Raw genomic sequence first — 6000 nt, 5'->3', positions numbered from 1 at the left:
AGAAAACTTCATGGATTTTATAAAAGGATAATAAAGTTCATGAAATTTTATTAAGTAACAGAATATTTTCTATATAAAGTAGAAAAAGTGCATAAATTTTATATTCACATTTTCCGCTGCAAAGTAATTTTAATGATACTCTTTTACGAAGTAAATAAAAGTATAGAGAGAATAAACTTTAAGAGCACATTAAGATGATTATTAAAATATGGTTATGTTATTTTCTCACCAATGTCGTTAATAACATGATCATATTGCATTCTTGGAATTAAAGTTGCATTTGTTCCTATTATTTGCCCAATGGTAATATAGATTTATTTGCATAGAAAATTGTATATTCAATTTGACCAACATTAAATTAATGCATATAATTGTTGTACTGATCTCAATTAAATTGTGATTTCAGGAGGCTTCCACCTCATGAGTTGCCTAAAGAACGTTCCTACACTCAGAGGTGATAATTACACTGAGTGGAGGAAGAAAGTTGACATGGCTTCTATTTGTGGTGAGGTGGACTGGGTTCTGGAGGAACCACAACCCGTAAAACCTCCAGGGCTAGTCAGAGAGGCTGATGATGATGATGATGATGCATTCAGAGAGGCTGATGATGATGATGATGATGCATGGACAAAAAAGCACAGGGATTATGCTCGAGTGGAGATGTCATACTCCCTGAGCAACCAAAAGTGGATAAATGCCAACAAAAAGTGTTTGACATTTATAAAGAATACAATTAAGAACTCCATTATGGGCTGAGTTGCAGAGTGAGCTTCCGCAGGGGAGTTGCTTGCCAAGATAAAGAGTCAGTTCACTGGCTCTGCAAAGACATATGTCGCTCGATTGATAAAACAACTGATCAGAGAGAACTACTATGAAGGTGGTCATGGCATAAGATAGCACATCCTTCGGATGAGCAATATGGCAGCCAAGCTCAAGCCCATGGATGCGAATCTGAAGATCAAACCAGCTTTCCTCGTCCACCTGGTAATGGCTTCGCTGCCAAAGGAATTTGAAACCTTTGTTGTGAACTACAACATGCATTCTGATGGGTGGGACATAGAAATGTAATAGCAATGTGTGCCCAAGAAGAGGAGAAAATTAAAGCCTTACATGGTGGCTCCTTGAACTATGTGAAGGAAAAGAAAAAGAATTTCCAACCCAACAACAAAGGTTCTCCCTCAAATCCATATGGTAAAGGTCCCGCTCATTTTCAGCATCAACAAAAGCCTCTTCCAGTGGACAGGAACACTTGGCTCCACTGCAAGAAAACAAGGCTCTATAAAAAGGATTGCCGTGAGTGGCTAAATGCCTTCATGGCAAAGGGAGGTAACGACATCGTTTCCTTTGTTAATGAATATCTGTATTTACAGTTTTCGAAATCTACTTGGTGGATTGACTCAGGTGCAACTGTTCATGTTGCAAAATCTTTACAGGGATTCAGTTCGATGAGGATCATGCAAAGAAAAGAAAGTAGTATTAAAGTCGCAAATGGTGTCCAAGCAGAAGTTGAAGCTGTCGATGACGTCTCTTTGGAGCTAGCCAAAGGATTCAAGCTTTTGGTTAGAGATGTTCTATTGTTCCTTCATGTAATAGAAATTTAATTAGCATCTCATGTTTGGATAAAGATAATTATGAATGCTTTTTTGGACATGGCAAATGTGCCATTTGGTATAATAATGCTTATGTGGGTGATGCTTTCCTTCACAATGAACTTTATTTGTTATCACTTTTTGAAAAAGTGCATTATGCATATAATGTGGATGAGCAAAGTTCCCCGTCGAACAAAGAACAAAAGAAAAGAAAGAGAACTCACGACTCGTCGAAATTATGACATTGTCGCTTGGACCATATTTCCAGGGGGAGAATAGTCAAAAGTGAAATTCTTCCTCTGTTGGAGTTCTCTGACTTAGAACAATGCATAGATTGCGTTAAAGGAAAGTATGTAAAACAAATAAAAAAGGGTGCAAACCGAAGCACAGGAACACTGGAAATTATTCACACTGACATTTGTGGACCATTTCCTGTGAAAAGTGTGGATGACTATGATTCGTTCATAACATTCACAGATGATTACTCCCGCTTCGGTTATATTTATCCAATCAAAGAAAGAAATGAAGCATTGGATAAATTCAAAATATTCAAAGCTGAAGTTGAAAATCAGCTTGACAAAAATATAAAGATAGTGAGGTCAGACCGTGGGGGGGGGGGGAGTACTACGGTCGATACACTTCATATGGCCAAGTCCGTGGACCTTCTGCAACGTTCTTGCAGGAGACTGGCAAAGTTGCCCAGTATTCAATGACTGGCGAGCCCCAACAAAATGGAGTAGCTGAAAGGCGTAACCGTACCCTTATGGATATGGTGCGCAACATGATAAGTTACTCCAGCCTGCCATTGGGATTATGGATGGAGGCATTTAAAACCGCCTTTCACATTATCAACAGAATACCAAGCAATTCGGTGCCCAAAACACCGCATGAGCTGTGGATAGGAAGAGTGCCATCCCTGCAACACTTCAGGGTGTGGGAATGCCCAGCTAAGGTCAAAATGTTTAATCCAAACATTGGAAACTTAGATCCTAAAACAGTGAGTTGACATTTCATTGGCTATCTTGATAGATCAAAGGGTTTTCGTTTCTAGTGTCAAGAAAGATATACAAAGTTTGTAGAAACAAAACATGCGGTCTTCTTAGAGGACGAAATGATGAGAGGGGGCATGGTAGCTCGAAAAATTGATCTTGAGGAGAAGAGGATGCATGCACCTAATCCGATGATTCAAGAGCCATTTTTCGCACTACCTTTTGTAACTCCAACCATGACAACTATGGGAGAAGATCCGGAACCTGTCCTCCAGGATCCGACTGAACCTGTCGTTGAGCATGAAAGGGAGGTACAACAACTAATTTTTGAGGATGTGCGAGAGAATGAAGCACTTAGAAGATCTAACAGAACAAGAAGATCTGCCATATGTAATGAAACAAATAAACTAGAAAGTATAAAGTTAAAAGTAAAAGTTGAGATCAAGGGAAAAAATGTTAGGTTGATCTTCACCGATAGGCCCGACGGCCTATTGGGCCCTTGGTCATCATGCCCTGATCGGGGGCGTCCAACCCTTATATGGTTCGTGGGTCCCTGTGACCTGTGTATATAAAAAGGGGTGAGGGGCGGGGCACGAAACACGAGATTCACCGCCCCCACGAACCTACCGATCTAGGGTTACGCAGTGCTCACGAAAAGCACCGCCGCCGTCACCGCATCTCTCTCTTTCACCATCGCCGTCGCCATCTCACGATGGACGCCGGCTGGAGCACCTCAAGTGCGGGGCAAGGTAAATCCATCTCAACCACCGCCGGAATCACTAGTATTACACCGGATCCTACGATCTATCACTGGATTCAACCAGATCTATATCCAACTAAGGAGAAGGAATATTGGCTCAAATAGAATCGAGACCAAACTGAACTCCAAAGTCCAAAGATCCCAGCGGAAATAATTGACTGAAAAGAGGAGCTCACGAGTGTACCGCTGCTTGGCGGCTCCGGCCAAGCGGAAGGCATCGGGGTCGAGGCGCTAGCGGAGGGTGATGAGCGAGAGTAGGCGTTCGACCCCGAACGCATGTGCGCCTTGAGGTAGAGCGCAGACTCCCCGACGACCATCTGCACGGTGGCGACCGACGTCGTGGAGATGGAAGCCTTGACGTCAGCTATAGGGTGGGACGACGAACCTGGGTCGGACGGGGCGAGCGAGGCGCACGGTGGGGTTGGATGCCTCAGCGTCGGTACTCCAGGATGCGACAGACAATATCGATCGGCGTCACCGTCTGGATTCGACAACTCCAACTGGTTTTCTAGCGGAGAACATGATTTATCCAGGAAGGCGAGAAGAATTTATCAACACGGTGGAGGAGACGAAGGCTAATGGAGTATGATTTATTGCAGAAGAGGAATCGGTGAGGGAATAACTGAATATTGCGCAGGAGACGATTGGACCACAGCCTTTGTTCCTAGTCTCTTTGTTTCTAAACGTAAGTCTTTATAAGAGGGTGCTTGGATTCAAAAGACTAAAACTAGTCTGACTAAAACTAGTCTCTTTAAGAGGCTAAAGTTTCAAGCACCCCTGACTAAAGAGAGACTAAAACTAGTCTTGAGGCTAAAAATTTTTAGTCAGGGTTACCCCTACTAAAATATGCATTAGTCATCTCTCTCCTCATTTAACTCCTCATGCAAGTTCTGAATTGGAAGGTTTGTACGATAATAAATGCTCATTAACTTGATTTTAGTCTCTTTAGTACTTGGATCCAAGCATGGGTGAGGCTAGCAAGTTTTAGTCTCATTACTTTTAGTCATGGGACTAAAATGTATCAAGCACCCTCTAAATATTGCTCTCGTGAAAAAGAAAAAAAAGATATTGATTTTTCAATGCAAGGATGCAAAGATGTACTCCCATTGTTCCTAAATATAAGTCTTTATAAATATTTCGCTAATGGACTACATACGGATGCATATAGACATATTATAGGTTATAGATTCAGTCATTTTGCTTCGTATGTAGACTTCTAGGGAAATCTCTTAAAATACTTATATTTAAAAACGTAGGGAGTATTGCTGAACTCACATGCATGATTGTTTCATAAATCAGCTGATGTGGCATCACGTGATGTGAGTGCTGAGATGGAATGATTGCATATTGAGATGAGGTGAATAGGCTGCATGCCAAAAGAATTGAGATCAATTTCTTAAGAATATTGCTGGAATTTTGTCTATTTTTGAACCAGCCCAATAACAATTTCAGAATTTTTTAATAAATCCCACATGTCCATGCAGTCCATTCGTGCAAGGCAAAAGGTGGAACCAAAATTTAGTTCCATATTGTTAGTTTGGTGGGAGTTGGACCTCCTGATAAGGAAGGTTATTTCCACACATGTATGAGCATGAGAACAAAAGAGACATACACACGCTCCTCCTCCGCCGCCCGCCTTGCGTGGTCACGCGCCAACGCCAACTCCAACTCCAACTCCAACTGCATTAGTATGTACTCGTGTTCTTCTTGTTTGAGTTCCTGCCGTAACTTCTTGTTGTAGTTTTCTTTCTAGATATATTTCGTTCCTGCTCATCATTGCAGATGCTACTTGCATACTCTTTATAATTGCTATGGTAGTCATGAATTTTGCTATGATGGTTGTAATTTACCTATTATTTCTACTAGTAAAATCACTTGGCAAATCACTTATATTTCCAACAAATATAAGATGCGGGAGCATTCATAGTAGGAGATAAAAGGAGGGGGTGTCTCAAATCCCGGCCCAAGTGGCACGTTGTGACTCACTTCATAGATGGTGCTAATTGTTTCTTTAAAATTTATTTATTTATTACCCATTGCGAATGCAAGAACCTTTTGGTACACTAGGAAAATGGCCCGTGCGTTGCAACGTCAGAAAATCTCATCGCACTCTGTCATTTCATGTATGTTCCTTCTTTAACTTTGCATGCGTGTCTTAGATATCTTTTTCAATTAGCCCACCGTATAGAAGGTTAATTAGTCAATCATATATATAGGGAGGCGTGGCTCTCTCTTGCTTCATCGGTTTGGGCTTCCGTCACGTTTTTCTTTAGTTTTAGGACATTTGCTACTGATGCTGCAAATTAGCATCAGTCGTAAAAAAAATTACATACAGACCTAAAAACAAAATAGAACCAAAACAAAACATATTTTTATGAATTGCACATTTTTGGTCCGCTGTTTTTAAGTGTTTTTAGGTCTCTTTTTCCCACACTAATCAGTTGTATTTTATAAAACCTATAATTAAATAGTTGACCATGGGTCTGTTTGGAAATGCAACGTTCTTCATCACGTTAGTTATTGGTTTACGCCTAATTAAAGAGCATATTGAAATCAGGGGTTTAGCTCTCGTAATTAACTCTAGTTGTTAATGTCGGAGTTGCTCCTAGGTGCGCCTATTCGGCATGTATAGGCTGCATGCTCCATAATATGCCGGGCTGGA

Source organism: Hordeum vulgare, chromosome 2H, assembly GCF_904849725.1.
Source record: "Hordeum vulgare subsp. vulgare chromosome 2H, MorexV3_pseudomolecules_assembly, whole genome shotgun sequence".
NCBI classification, from domain to species: domain Eukaryota; kingdom Viridiplantae; phylum Streptophyta; class Magnoliopsida; order Poales; family Poaceae; genus Hordeum; species Hordeum vulgare.
This window is presented reverse-complemented; position numbering follows the sequence as displayed.